The 15,554-nt window shown below is 40.9% G+C and overlaps 2 protein-coding genes across 4 annotated transcripts in view; one reads left to right on the top strand and one right to left on the bottom strand.

The window, feature by feature from the left end:
- Positions 1–15,554, bottom strand: part of LOC133540574 (arf-GAP with coiled-coil, ANK repeat and PH domain-containing protein 2-like) — a 1,007,806-nt gene that overhangs the window by 248,821 nt on the left and 743,431 nt on the right. The gene's annotated exons all lie outside the window — the stretch shown is intronic.
- rnf13 (ring finger protein 13) overlaps positions 6,058–15,554 on the top strand; it is a 116,990-nt gene continuing 107,493 nt past the window's right edge. For all 3 annotated transcript variants that reach the window (XR_009803661.1, XM_061883268.1, XM_061883267.1), the window contains exon 1: positions 6,058–6,250. The gene's annotated coding sequence lies outside the window, so the exon portion shown is untranslated. The remainder of the gene's footprint in view (positions 6,251–15,554) is intronic.

The following is a 15,554-nucleotide window of genomic DNA, read 5'->3' on the forward strand; positions in this document are numbered from 1 at the left end:
TGGGGGTTGAATAATTTTGATCACAACTGTAGCTAGCCATGTCTTAAAGCACCTCTTCCTGAGGGTGTTTCAGTGTTACAACTTCACCTTTATCTTTAGTTTTTAGGCCAAAATGTTTAATTTCTCCATTTTCTGTCTACACACTGTGTCTGCTTGTAAGTACTCTGTGATTGCGCACTGCCGAACATGCTCCTCTACCCGCAAAACCAGCAATGTTGGCTCTTACCGGAGACTTGAGTGGATTACGCGACCTCATCCTGCAGCTCAAAAAGGCAGCTGTGATCTTGGCTCCTCGGCTTCTCTCAGAGACACTGGCGTTCACCGCAGCCATCCGACTTTCAGGTATGACTTTATAATCTCACTAAACAACTATTAACACAATAAGCAGATAAGGGTCTGGAGAGGCGGAGCAGATGAGCCGACAGCGGGACAGGGCAAATGGTTGTCCTGACCAAGATGGTGGCCAGGAGGCAGCGCATGCAGCAGTGCGGAGAGAAGGGGCACGCCTGGAGCGACACTGCAGCCATCAGCGTCAGGTGCGTACACCACACACCTGCGCTCAATCGTTACATCTTCTGCTGCAGCATAAAAGGGGCGAGGGAGGAGCAATCGTGGCAGAAGTAGGAGAGGAACAACCCGACAATAACAACCATGAGCCCGACGAGATCGATTGAGAGAAAGATGAGCCCCCGCAGCAGACGCAGCCCTCGGACACCGAGAGGTGCGCCGCGACGACCAGGAAGAGCCAGCTAGCAAGAAATTGGCGCGACAGACTGGCAAGACCTGATGTTTGTTGAAAGAATAAACACGAGTCCAACCTGCTGTGATGCGTCTTGTATCGATCTGCACTGCACCCCACACGATGACGGCTGGAGTCCCGTCACAAAGGGATTTTCCAGAATTATCCTAGTAAATGTGTCTAATTATATCTGAAACGCTCCCACTGCCAACGCCTTTTTTTTGTTTTAGTTTTGTTTTAGTGCTTCACTCTAACTTTCCTCATCCACAAATCTTTCATCCCCGCTCAAATTAATGGGGAAATTGTTGCTTTCTCGGTCCGAATTGCTCTTACTGCTGGTGGCTCACATTATAAACAATGTGAGGATGTGAGGAGCTCCGCAACCCGTGACGTCACACGCATATCGTCTGCTACTTCCGGTAAAGGCAAGGCTTTTTTATTAGCAACCAAAAGTTGCAAACTTTATCGTCGATGTTCTCTACTAAATCCTTCCAGCAAAAATATGGCAATATCGTGAAATGATCAAGTATAACACATACAATGGACCTACTATCCCCATTTAAATAAGAAAATCTCATTTCAGTAGTCCTTTAAAAATATGTTTTTTATGCTCTGGCCATGAAAATATTTGATTAATAATGAATAATTCCTACTTCATTTACCACAGTCAGGCCTGGAACCAAAGAACTATCTAGAACTGTTCAGTGTTAGCGTTTGGGTTAGGGTTAAGCTCTAGTGGTACGCCAAAAAAAATCACTTAATATTCAAACACAGTGTTACTGTTCAAAATATGTGTAAAAATATTAATGATGCTTCTTAAATTAAACCTCTGCCATGTTTTTAATGAATATTTAGACCTACTACGCCGCTGTATTTTAATGTCGGTCATTATTGTGCTTCTTGGAGAGCCCAGTGTTTTCTGAGTTGGTTCTTGGTGAAAAAAAAAGTTTGAGGACCACCGGTTTATGTTATCTGTGTGTTTTTCGCTTTCGGACACAGACACAAATGCGTGTAACTTTGGTCTCCCATTCAAACCTGCGGGAATCTGACGTCATCCTCAAGTGTAAAAGAAAAGAAGAATTTATTGCTTTGGCTTTGTATTGAGGCGAGGCTTTAGCTGTTTCAATGTCCTTTTGATAGAATTTAACAGTTGTTCAGTAAAGTTTTACAAGAAGTGGTTATTTGCATTTGACCTTTGAAAAGTCTTGGAGAGAAAATTTGCAGCATTTTTCTTGTTTTGTTTTTGTCTCAACAACACCCGCACAGTCCGAAAAATAATTTGAAAAAATTGCATGCGCAGGTATGTGAGTAGTTTAAGGGTTAAATACGGAAGACTGCACACATGTTATTCAGGAGCAACTGTGCAAGAGTACATTACTCAAACTCACTCCTTGACGCCTTAAGAACCGTGTTAGACAATAGCCTGACAGTTCTTTTAGCTCGTTGGCTACTGCTCTCACTCTGTGCAGGCGTCTTACACAATGACAAAACACCTGTTTTTAACTAATGTCTGCCACACTGACCTGCATGGTTTTAGGTTTATATAATACACTGCGCTGACTTTTTTGTCTGTAGTAATTTGTATTGCCCTGAAATCGGTAGGTCGTGAGTTCAAACCCCGGCTGAGTCATACGAAAGACTATAAGACTACCTCCCTGCTTGACATTCAGCATCAAGGGTTGGAATTGGGGGTTAAATCCCGAAAAATGGTTCTCGAGCGCGGCCACCGCTGCTGCTCACTGCTCCTCTCACCTCCAAGAGGGTGAGCAAATGTGATGGAATAATTTCACCACAACTAGTGTGTGTGTGTGTGACAATCATGGTTACTTTAACTTTAACTTTATGTATCACTTTTATCTCTATGATTGTGTTGTGTTTTATTGTATTGCTATTAATTGTGAGCATTTTATACATGATGAAAATAGATTAACCCTGTGGCTAACACTGACAAATTTACCGAATTGTTTATTGATGCGTGCTGTCCCTGAATTGTATACATTTTTTATTTCTATTTTTTTTATTTCGTAATGAGTGTGGTGGGGAATTTACAAAATGCCAAAAACAAGAAAAGTCCAGACGGTTTTCATTGGGTTTTTTTCATGTCCAAAACTAATATAACTAGAGAAAGAATATATATATATATATATATATATATATACATATATATATATATATATATATATATATATATATATATATGTATGTAACTTAAATAATCTTGATTGCGAAAACAAATCAGGTGGGGGAAATAGCACTCAAGGAAGACATGAAACTGCTATAGGAAAATACCAACAAAAGAGGAACAGCCACCAAAATAGGAGCGCATACATTAAATAATTAAATACATTTAATTATTTTAATTTTTTTTTATTTTGTAATGAGTGTCGCGGGGAATTTACAAAATGCCAAAAACAAGAAAAGTTCAGACGGTTTTCTTTTTTTTTTTACATGTCCAAAACTAATAAAACTAAAGACAGAATATATATATATATATATATATATATATATATATATATATATATATATATATATATATATATATATATATATATATATATTTATATATATATATATATATATATATATATATATATATATATATGTAACTTAAATAGTCTTGATTCTTGATTGCCCAAACAAAGCAGGTGCGGGGATTAGCATTCAAGGAAGACATGAAACTGCTACAGGAAAATACCAACAAAAGAGGAAAAGCCACCAAAATAGGAGCGCATACATTAAATAATTAAATACTTTTTTTTTTTTTTTTTTTTCGTAATGAGTGTGGAGCGGAATTTACAAAATGCCAAAAACAAGAAAAGTTCAGACGGTTTTCATTGGGTTTTTTTCATGTCCAAAACTAATACAACTAAGTGGCAGAGGGGTTAGTGCGTCTGCCTCACAATACGAAGGTCCTGCAGTCCTGGGTTCAAATCCAGGCTCGGGATCTTTCTGTGTGGAGTTTGCATGTTCTCCCCGTGAATGCGTGGGTTCCCTCCGGGTACTCCGGCTTCCTCCCACTTCCAAAGACATGCACCTGGGGATAGGTTGATTGGCAACACTAAATTGGCCCTAGTGTGTGAATGTGAGTGTGAATGTTGTCTGTCTATCTGTGTTGGCCCTGCGATGAGGTGGCGACCTGTCCAGGGTGTACCCCGCCTTCCGCCCGATTGTAGCTGAGATAGGCGCCAGCGCCCACCGTGACCCCAAAAGGGAATAAGCGGTAGAAAATGGATGGAAAAAAAACTTAAATAGTCTTGATTGCAAAAACAAAGCAGCATTCAAGGAAGACATGAAACTGCTACAGGAAAATACCAACAAAAGAGGAAAAGCCACCACAATAGGAGCGCAAGACACACAGACAAACACCAAAAAGGTGGTGACGGTACACCTACATTGAGACAAGAGCTATAGTGATGCATGCTTGATTATGGTTTGAATTCATATCCAACAATTGCGAGAATGACTTTTTATTGTCAGTATCGGCTGCATGCTGAGTTAAATTGATTTATGTTTTCTGTTGGTGGTGTTCCTCCAAAAAATTTTAATGAAAAAAATGTGACTTGGGTTAGAAAAGGTTGAAAAACGCTGACTTATCGTGTTAGGCAATGCCAGGTAAAATGTATCTGAGAGCCAGATGCAGTCATCAAAAGAGCCACATCTGGCTCTAGAGCAGTGGTTCTTAACCTTGTTGGAGGTACCGAACCTCCCCAGTTTCATATGCGCATTCACCCAACCCTTCCTTAGTGAAAATTAAAATGATTTTTTTTCTTAATTCAATCTTAATTTAGAAATATTGATCATGAAATGATGTTATTATATTAAAGACATACTAATAAAGGTATAATTTACGAACAGAAAGTTACAGGAATGTGCACATGATCCCATGTTTACCTCTCATTCTGCAACATGTGAATGTTTTAGTGGGAACTAAATGCGATATCGGAAAGGGGTACAAATTATTTCCAAAGCAGGACCCCACAGAGACATACAATATTAGTACACAGTAAACAAAATGTTATATTGGAAAAATATCCCATGGAAATAAAACACTTGAGTTGCTATTTAGTCAGGTTTGGGACAGGTGTGCTGCTGGTGTGGCCACAGTGTGCACATCTGACGTCGCTCACATGTAGTTTTTGCGTCTGCTCACGCATATGAAAAATTAGAGGGAACATTGTTCGGAGGTATCCGTATGTGGAGGGAGGTGTGGCCAGCGCGCCTGCAGGAGCAAAGGTCACCGCCTCTGTCTATGGCGCTGAGGACGAGCACCGTCGGATGGTGTGCTCCGCCATGTGCTGACGGCGAGACACAGCTGACAGTGAGCGACCGAGAGCAGGGGGGTGGGGGGGAGAGGATACGGACGTGATCGAAAATCTATGAGCATTACAAATGTTGTTAAAAACTACACGCTTGGCTCCTGTGAAGTGTACGTCAGTGGGATCGATAGGAAGTAACACCCACACCATAATATGCGGATAGGGAGAAGTTTTTATTCACACGATGAGTCGGGTGTGTCCCGAACCCCTGAGGCCGAGTCGCCGAACCCCTAGGGTTCGATCCAACCCAGGTTAAGAACCACTGCTCTAGAGCCATAGGTTTCCAACCCATGTTTTAGGGTTAGGGATAGCTTTGAGCGCCTTCACGGGTGGAAGAGGGGTTAGTGCGTCTGCCTCACAATACGAAGGTCCTGAGTAGTTGTGGGTTCAATCCCGGGCTCGGGATCTTTCTATGTGGAGTTTGCATGTTCTCCCCTTGAATGGTGGGTTCCTTCCAGGTACTCCGGCTTCCTCCCACCTCCAAAGACATGCACCTGTGAATAGGCCTCTCCCATTTCCAAAGACATGCACCTGGGGATAGGTTGATTGGCAACACTAAATTGGCCCTAGTGTGTGAATGTTGTCTGTCTATCTGTGTTGGCCCTGCGATGAGGTGGTGACTTGTCCAGGGTGTACACCACCTTCCGCCTGATTGTAGCTGGGATAGGCACAAGCACCCCCCCGTGACCCCAAAAGGGAATAAGCGGCAGAAAATGGATGGATGGGTTAGCTTTGAGCAACCCTGTTGTAACCTTTTTTTTTTTTTTTTATATTTTTATTTTTTTAAATTAAGCTCATATATTTTTCGGTATATAAATGGCGGACTTAATACATTCAATGCAAAGGAAAATAGAGACAACCACAAAAATAACAACAATTCTGCCGACTTGTCACGTGTAACGTGTTTACGTCTGGAATCACTTCCGGCAAGCCACATGATTGACAGCTCTTCTGTCCAATTGGGAGTTGACTGAGGGGGCGTGTGCTTGCGGCGGAAGTTACTTTGAAGCAAAAAAAAAAAAAAACAGAGGGTTAAATAAACGGTTCGGCCCCATCGTTTTAAAAAAGGCGTGACGTTTCAGCCCTCGTCGACGTCTTTTCACACCCTCCCTCGCATGTTTGGTCGAGAAACATAACAATGTCCCCGCCAGGAGCTTCGAACGAGGATAAGAAAACCCACCGCGAAGAAATGAAGGTACAGCCCCTGCTAGCTCAGCACTGTTAGCATGTTGGGGTAATAATATTAGAAAAATGGCGATGTTTTTTTTTTTTTTCGCTCTCTGCTCGCCTTTAAAGTGTCCACACTTATTTGTGTGCACAAATCTTACCTCTCACCACAAATGCAAATTAGACATGATTGTTGTCTATTTGGGCCCTGCGATGAGCTGGCGACTTGTCCAGGGTGTAACCCGCCTTCCGCCCGATTGTAGCTGAGACAGGCACCAGCGCCCCCAAAGGTAATAAGCCGTAGAAAAATGGGTGGATGTTGTCTATTTGTTTACGCCATGGCTGAGATTTGTCTTCTTTGTTGATACATTATAATGTGTAAGGTTGGGTTCTGATCTCCACAAAATTCATGAATACAGTTTTGTCAATATCCAATATATCCATCCATCCATTTTTTTACCGTTTGTCCCTTTCTGGGTCACGGTGGATTCCTATGTAAAGAAATGTCATTTGATCTTGAGTCATCTGTTGTCGGCTGTCAAGGGAAATGCAGCTTTCACTTCCTCAGTACTTGGACATTTTCTTTTAGCCATTAGATTTACTTGTTTGTTTGTTATATTTTTATGTTGTTTTCGCCTCGCTTGTTGCAGTTATGATCATGGATTTTAAGTAGAGATGTCCGTTAATGTTTGTTTTTTTTGTCGATATTCCGACATTGTCCAGCTCTTAATTACCGATTCTGATATCAACAGATAAGTGGAATTAACACATTATTATGCTTAAGTTTGTTGTGATGCCACGCAAGATGCTATAAAGGCCTACTGAAATGAGATTTTCTTATTTAAACGGGGATAGCAGGTCCATTCTATGTGTCATTCTTGATCATTTCGCGATATTGCCATATTTTTGCTGAAAGGATTTCATCGACAATAAACTGTTGGTCGCTAATAAAAAAGCCTTGCCTTTACCGGAAGTATGTGCGCGTGACGTCACCGATGTGAGGGCTCCTCACATCCTCACATTGTTTATAATGTGACCCACCAGCAGTAAGAGCAATTCGGAACGAGAAAGCGACAATTTCCCCATTAATTTGAGCGAAAATGAAAGATTCGTGGATGAGGACTAAAAAAAAATATAAAAAATTTAAAAAGCGACAGCGGCAGCAGTGTGAGCGTTTCAGATGTAATTAGACACATTTACTAGTATAATTCTGTAAGATCCCTTATCTGCTTATTGTTTTAAAAGTGTTTTAGTGAGATTGTAAAGACATACCTCGAGGTCTGATGGCTGCGGTGAACACGCAGTGTCTCAGAGAGAAGCCGAGGACCCAAGCTCACAGCTGCCTTTTTTGACAGCTGCTGCAGGACGACAAATAATCCAATGATGTCTCCGGTAAGATATATATCACAATTTTCCCATCCAAAAACATGCTGGTTGACGTAGAGAAAACATGTTCGCTTGACCGCTCTGCTTCACAACAAAGAAACATCGGCTGTGTCTCGGTGCTAAAGACAGCTACAATCCACCGCTTTCCACCAAGAGCATTGTACTTTATAGTGTCCATTATTAAATGAACAAATTGCAAAAGATTCAGCAACATAGATGTCCAAACTACTGTGTGATTATGCGATTAAAGCAGACGACTTTTAGCCGCTAGTAGTGCTGCGCTAATATTTCCTGACAGTCCGTGGCGTCATGTGCACGCGTCATCATTCCGCGACGTTTTTAACAAGAAACTCGCGGGAAATTTAAAATTGCAATTTAGTAAACTAAAAAGGCCGTATTGGCATGTGTTGCAATGTTGATATTTCATTGTTGATGTATAAACTATCAGACTGCGTGGTCGGTAGTAGTGGGTTTCAGTTGGCCTTTAAGTAGAGATGTCCGATAATGTATTTTTGGCCGATATTCCGATATTGTCCAGCTCTTAATTACCGATTCCGATATCAACAGATACCGATATATACAGTGGTGGAATTAACACATTATTATGCTTAATTTTGTTGTGATGCCCCTCTGGATGCATTAAATGCCTACTGAAATGAGATTTTCTTATTTAAACGGGGATAGCAGGTCCATTCTATGTGTCATAATTGATCATTTCGCGATATTGCCATATTTTTGCTGAAAGGATTTAGTAGATAACATCGACGATAAAGTTCACGACTTTTGGTCGCTAATAAAAAAGCCTTGCCTTTACCGGAAGTATGTGCGCGTGACGTCACCGGTGTGAGGGCTCCTCACATCCTCACATTGTTTATAATGTGAGCCACCAGCAGTAAGAGCAATTCGGAGCGAGAAAGCGACAATTTCCCCATTAATTTGAGCGAGGATGAAAGATTCGTGGATGAGGATATTGATAGTGAAGGACTAGAATTTTTTTTTAAAAAGTGACGGCGGCGGCAGTGTGAGCGTTGTAGATGTAATTAGACACATTTACTAGGATAATTCTGGAAGATCCCTTATCTGCTTATTGTTTTAATAGTGTTTTTGAGATTGTAAAGACATACCTCAAAGTCGGATGGCTGTGGTGAACACGCATTGTCTCAGAGAGAAGCCAATGCAGGAGCCAAGCTCACAGCTGCCTTTTTTGACAGCTACTACAGGAGGACGCATATTCCACTCAAGTCTCTGGTAAGAGCTGACTTAATATCAACATTTTCCCATCCAAAAACTTGCTGGTTGACGTAGAGAAACATGTTCGCTTGACCGCTCTGTGTTAAAGCTTCACAACAAACAAAGAAACACTGGCTGTGTCTCGGTGCTAAAGACAACTGCAATCCACCGCTTTCCACCAACACCATTGTTCTTTATAGTCTCTATTATTAAATGAACAAATTGCAAAAGATTCAGCAACACAGATGTCCAAATTACTGTGTAATTATGCGATGAAAAGATGCGACGTTTAGCCCTAAGTGGTGCTGCGCTAATATGTCCCCTCCAACCAATAACGTCGCAAACACACGTCATCAAACGCGTCATCATTCCGCGACGTTTTCAACAAGAAACTCCGCGGGAAATTTAAAATCGTAATTTAGTAAACTAAACCGGCCGTATTGGCATGTGTTGCAATGTTAAGATTTAATCATTGATATATAAACTATTTGACTGCGTGGTCGGTAGTAGTGGGTTTCAATAGGCCTTTAAAGGCCTATTGAAATGAGATTTTCTTATTTAAACGGGGATAGCGATTCCATTCTATGTGTCATACTTGATCATTTCGCGATATTGCCATATTTTTGCTGAAGGGATTTAGTAGAGAACATCGGCGATAAAGTACGCAACTTTTGGTCGCTAATAAAAAAGCCTTGCCTGTACCAGAAGTAGCAGACGATGTGCGCGTGACGTCAGGGGTTGCAGCGCTCCTCACATCCTCACATTGTTTATAATCATGGCCACCAGCAGCTAGAGCGATTCGGACAGAGAAAGCGACAATTTCCCCATTAATTTGAGCGAGGATGAAAGATTCGTGGATAAGGATAGTGAGAGTGAAGGACTAGAGAGAAAAAAAAGGCGATGGCAGTGGGAGCGATTAAGATGTTATTAGACACATTTAGGAGGATAATTCTGGAAAATCCGTTATCTGCTTATTGTGTTACTAGTGTTGTAGTGAGTTTATATGGTACCTGAAAGTCGAAGGGGTGTGGCCACGGGTGTGGTGACTGCCAGTGTCTTTGAGGGAAGCCACGCAGCTGCAGGAAGACGCAAGCTCTGCTCATAACTACGGTAAGAGCCGACTTATTACCACAATTTTCTCACCGAAACCTGCCGGTTGACATGTGTCGGGAACCATGTTCGCTTGACCGCTCTGATCCATAGTAAAGCTTCACTTTTGGGAATTTTAAACAAGGAAACACCGGCTGTGTTTGTGTGGCTAAAGGCAGCTGCAATACACCGCTTCCAACCTCCATCTTTCTACTTTGACTTCTCCTTTGTTAATTCAACAAATTGCAAAAGATTCAGCTACACAGATGTCTAGAATACTGTGTAATTATGCGATTAAAGCAGACTACTTATAGCTTGGATCGGGCTGGAAAAAAATGTCCGCTACAACCGGTGACGTCAAACGCACGCGTCATCATACACGTCATTTTCAACAGGATACTTTGCCTGAAATTTAAAATTGCAATTTAGTAAACTAAAAAGGCCGTATTGGCATGTGTTGCAATGTTAATATTTCATCATTGATATATAAACTATCAGACTGCGTGGTCGGTAGTAGTGGGTTTCAGTAGGCCTTTAAGTAGAGATGTCCGATAATGTTTTTTTGCCGATATTCCGACATTGTCCAGCTTTTAATTAGCGATTCTGATATCAACATATACCGATATATACAGTGGTGAAATTAACACATTATTATGCCTAATTTTGTTGTGATGCCCCGCTGGATGCATTAGACAATGTAACAAGGTTTTCCAAAATAAATCAACTGAAGTTATGGAAAAATAATGCCAACATGGCACTGCTATATTTATTATTGAAGTCACAAAGTGCATTATTTTTTTCCTCAAAACAGCAGCTTGGAATTTGGGACATGCTCTTCCTGAGAGAGCATGAGGAGGTTGAGGTTGGGGAGGAGACCCTGCCCCAAGTGGAGGAGTTCATGTACCTCGGAGTCTTGTTCAGGAGTGAGGGAAGAGTGGATCGTGAGATCGACAGGCAGATCAATGCGGCGTCTTCAGTAATGCAGACGCTGTATCGATCCGTTGTGGTGAAGAAGGAGCTGAGCCGGAAGGGAAAGCTCTCAATTTACCGGTCGATCTACGTTCCCATCCTCACCTATGGTCATGAGCTTTGGGTTATGACCGAAAGGACAAGTGGCCGAAATGAGTTTCCTCCGCCGGGTGGAGGGCTCTCCCTTAGAGATAGGGTGAGAAGCTCTGTCATCTGGGAGGAGCTCAAAGTAAAGCCGCTGCTCCTCCACATGGAGAGGAGCCGGATGAGGTGGTTCGGGCATCTGGTCAGGATGCCACCCGAACGCCTCCCTAGGGAGGTGTTTAGGGCACGTCCGACCGGTAGGAGGCCACGGGGAAGACCCAGGACACGTTGGGAAGACTATGTCTCCCGGCTGGCCTGGGAATGCCTCGGGATCCCCCGGGAGGAGCTGGACCAAGTGGCTGGGGAGAGGGAAGTCTGGGCTTCCCTGCTTAGGCTGCTGCCCCCGTAACCCGACCTCGGATAAACTTAAATTCATATGTGCAGCTCTAGTCATTGTTGATTTAGGATGCACTTTAGACTAACATGAATAAAAGGGAGTTATTCGCTTTCATAAAAATTTTATCATAATGATATTATGATATGATAAATTGTTCCAAAATGTATTTAATAAAGTCGTTATTAAATACTTTTTGGTCCCATTTGCTTTTAACAAAATAAATCAAGTATTGTGAGTGTATCTTACCTTTCTGCATTTGTATCTGAAGCAGCAATAGCTATCCTCCCTGAAAACATACTTTGTATGACCACATTCATTTTGTCTTAAAGTCCAGTTTAGAGAAGTATTTCATCTTGGATACAGTATATAATCCTCCATATTGGCAGACACATTCATTTAATTTAATTTAATTCCAAAAAATTAAACAATAATATTGCATCTGTGGCTTACTCTCATAAAAATGCCATGTTTGTTATAAATACAGTAAAAAAAACAACAAAAGAAATAAGGCTGGCTTCTGCTGGAGAGACCTGTATCTGCTAGCTTGAGCGCCCCCACTTCTCCTAGTGTGGCAAGTCAGAGTACTGCTGAGGCATTGAACTACAATTTGACAATATATCGCCCCTACCTTGAGGCAGAGGTACATGCTGCCTCATGGCCTGCCTTTTCCCCCGTGGCAACAAGCATGCGCCCCCATGCACGCACACGCCTAATACTGTGTGGAGCCATGGAGGCACCGCCTGTGTCTGCCTCACTTCTCGTATGCTGCGTTGTTTTGATCAGGAAACATGGAATTTTCGCGATTTTTGACCATGAAAATTATCAAAATATACAGGAACCACACCAAAATCACATAAAAAGCATAAACCAAAAGATAAATATTAGAACTTATTTTATTACTTTGTTTTGGAACATCTCATGGTTAAGCCACCTGGTGGCAGGTGAGGCACTGCCTCACTTGCTTCCCCTGACAGCACGTCACTGGTGTGTATATATATATATATATATATATATATATATATATATGATTGTGCCCTCAAAAAACATCACTTTTTCTTCAGATTTCTTTTTTTAAGTTTTGTAACAAAAGGAACTAAAGAAGCATTCTTTAAAAAAAATGTCTCACTGCCATGACTTTTTTCTTTAATGCATGTGGTCATCAATTAGTATCTTTGTACTAAATCAGTACTTTTAAAGTAAACCCTTACGGCATGGTTAGAATAACTGACATCAAAAGTCAAACGTGCATATTTACATAGTTATCTTAGCGCTCTAAAAGACACGAGACGGAAGCTGACACGTGTCCTTTTAGGTGTGGAAACATGTCAACGCCACGTGGCCGTGACTTTTTGCAGGAAATTCCTGAGGGGGATTTCAGGGTTTTTCACCTTCTTCTTATTTGTTTTTTGTTTTTGTTTTTCCCAAAAGTGTCATTTGTACCATAAACACGAGTCAAGGGACATGACACAACCTCCAAGGGACTGTTGCTAACATACTGTATAATTAAAGGAGAACCATTATGATTTTTTTTTCTATTCCTAAAACACTTCCTTTTGTTCAACTTATCATGTAATCAGAGATGTTTATTTGGTCAACATTTTGCATTGATTTTGCTGTAAAGACATGTATTCAAGCCACTTTTTGGCTGCCTCTAAAAACAAGCCATTTTGAGAAGTGGAGTTTTTAAGATGCAAATGTACCCCTCCTCACGCCTCCCCCTGACGCTGACTAAAATGAATTGATTAACGTAGACCCCGACATACACAAGTTGAAAAACTTATTGGGGTGTTACCATTTAGTGGTCAATTGTACGAAATATGTACAGTACTGTGCAATTTACTAGTAAAATTCTCAATCAATCAATCAGTCAAAAAGATTGAACCTTCGTCCACGTCTCCGCAGCCACAGTTTTAGTTTGAGAGAGAAACTACCCGCAGGTTACTGCAAAATATCTTATTCTAAGTCAGGGGTGTCCAAAGTGCGGCCCGCAGCTCGGTTTTTATTGTCCCGCGACACATTGCATAGACCAGGGGTTGGCAATTATTTTTTACCGGGGGCTGCATGAGCAACACAAGCACTACTGGAGGGCCGCATCGACAATATTTAATTTAAATTTTGCTCAAAATTATTTTTGATGTACCATATGATAATAATAATAATAGTTTCATTTAACCTAACTTAACTTTATACAAAAGCAGATTGCTTTTAAATTGTTTTATTTATAACACTGTCTTACATAACACTTCCTGATGTATAATACAATGCAAAACTGTCAATTTCTGTCACTTTCTCCTGCATCCTCTTTAAAAGTCCAAAATCTTTCCCCGTCAGATTTTGACAACCATCTGTTGTCACACCTGCCAGCTTGTCCCATTTCAGTTCTAACATGTCCAAACACCTCTGTGAACAAGTCATTACCAGGTGTGAATGAATGTTGAGTCCCACTTCTCTGTGAGCTCTTTGAGTGTTTAGAAAAGCACAATATAAATCTAAGTTATTACTTGTGGTTGTCCCTTTAATTGACTGCATGGCTGCCAGCTCCTCCGTGATTTGAAAGTCTGCAGTTATCCCACATAAGAAGATAAGCAGCTGGGTGGTGTCACGTACATCTCACCTCTCATCCAAGGGCAGCGAAAAACAGTCAAAGTCGGCCGTTCTGTTCTTCAGCTGAAGCTCCAAGTTTCCCGCAATGGTCTCAACCTGCCTCGTTACAGTGTGTCGGGAGAGTGACACGTTCTCAAATGCACCCCTCTTCTCCGGGCATATCAGCGCAACAGAGTCCAATAAGCACTCCTTAATGAACTCTTGGTCAGAAAACGCCTTACTTTTTCTGGCGATTTTGTGAGAAATGACGAAACTTGTCCTAACGGCTGCATCTCTGGGTGTGTGAAATTTGGCAAAAAAATCCTTGTTGGGTTTGCCGTTTTACTATCAACGCATCAGGCTCCCTTGTGCACTCTTCATCAGACAGATTCTGGTATTTTTCCTCGTGCTTCGTCGTGTTGTGGCGATTCAAATTACCGGTATATTCTTTAAACACAGCAAGCTGTGAACCACAAATTAAGCACACGGCTTTACCTTTTCATCTCTGTAAAGAAATACTTGGCAGTCCATGTCTTGTTGAAAGCACGGCATTCATCATCAACTTTTCTTTTTTAACGTGAGCTGACATCTCGGTGGTAACCGGGCATCACTTGTCGCCGTGCACCTTCACTCACAGGTTACACACGGACATACGTCCATAAATAACACTTTTCTAAATAAAAGTAGCACAGTTGAATTGCACGCACAACATAGATGTTTTTAAAAATGTATTTCGTAATTTGTGATTGACGCTGTTCACAATCACGCACGCGCATACGCCCACATGGAAGTAATACAAATAACGCTTTTCGAAACATAAGCAGCACCGCTGTATTGCACACTCGACGTCGATACTTTTTAAAATTTATTTTGTAATTTATAATTGGCTTCAAATGCCCCGGTCTGCTTTTGACAATCTATACAGGCCCCAAATTAGAACAAAAAACTATGAAAAATTAAACGGGACCAAATCCCTCAAAAATGGGACCTGAAAACCAAAATGGCTGACAACCGGAGTGTCTTACTGTATAAGGTCTTTGATGATTTCCATCTGTCCTGTCATGATGAAAAAGTGTACACATTTCTTTTTGAGTGTACTAAAGCTCTCAAAAGTGTTTCAGTTGACTGTATATTAGCAATATTAGTAAATACAAGGTTACTTTCGAGCACATTTAACATAAATACAAATAAAACCATTATTAAAATAACCATTAATTAATTTATAAAAGTGTTATTTATAACACACAGCTAAAATTTAGTACCGTATTTTTCGGACTAATTTAGAGGTTTTTTTCATAGTTTGAGTTGTGCGAGTTATACTCAGGAGCGACTTATGTGTGAAATTATTAACACATTACCGTAAAATATCAAATAATATTATTTAGCTCATTCACGTAAGAGACTAGACGTATAAGATTTCATGGGATTTAACAATTAGGAATGACAGATTGGTAAATTTATAGCATTTTCTATACTTTATAGTTATTTGAATGACTCTTACCATAATATGTTACGTTAACTTACCAGACACCTTCTCAGTTGGTTATTTATGCGTCATATAACGTACACTTGGGCTTCATGGTGGAAGAGGGGT

Source organism: Nerophis ophidion, linkage group LG22 (genome assembly GCF_033978795.1).
Source record: "Nerophis ophidion isolate RoL-2023_Sa linkage group LG22, RoL_Noph_v1.0, whole genome shotgun sequence".
NCBI lineage: Eukaryota > Metazoa > Chordata > Actinopteri > Syngnathiformes > Syngnathidae > Nerophis > Nerophis ophidion.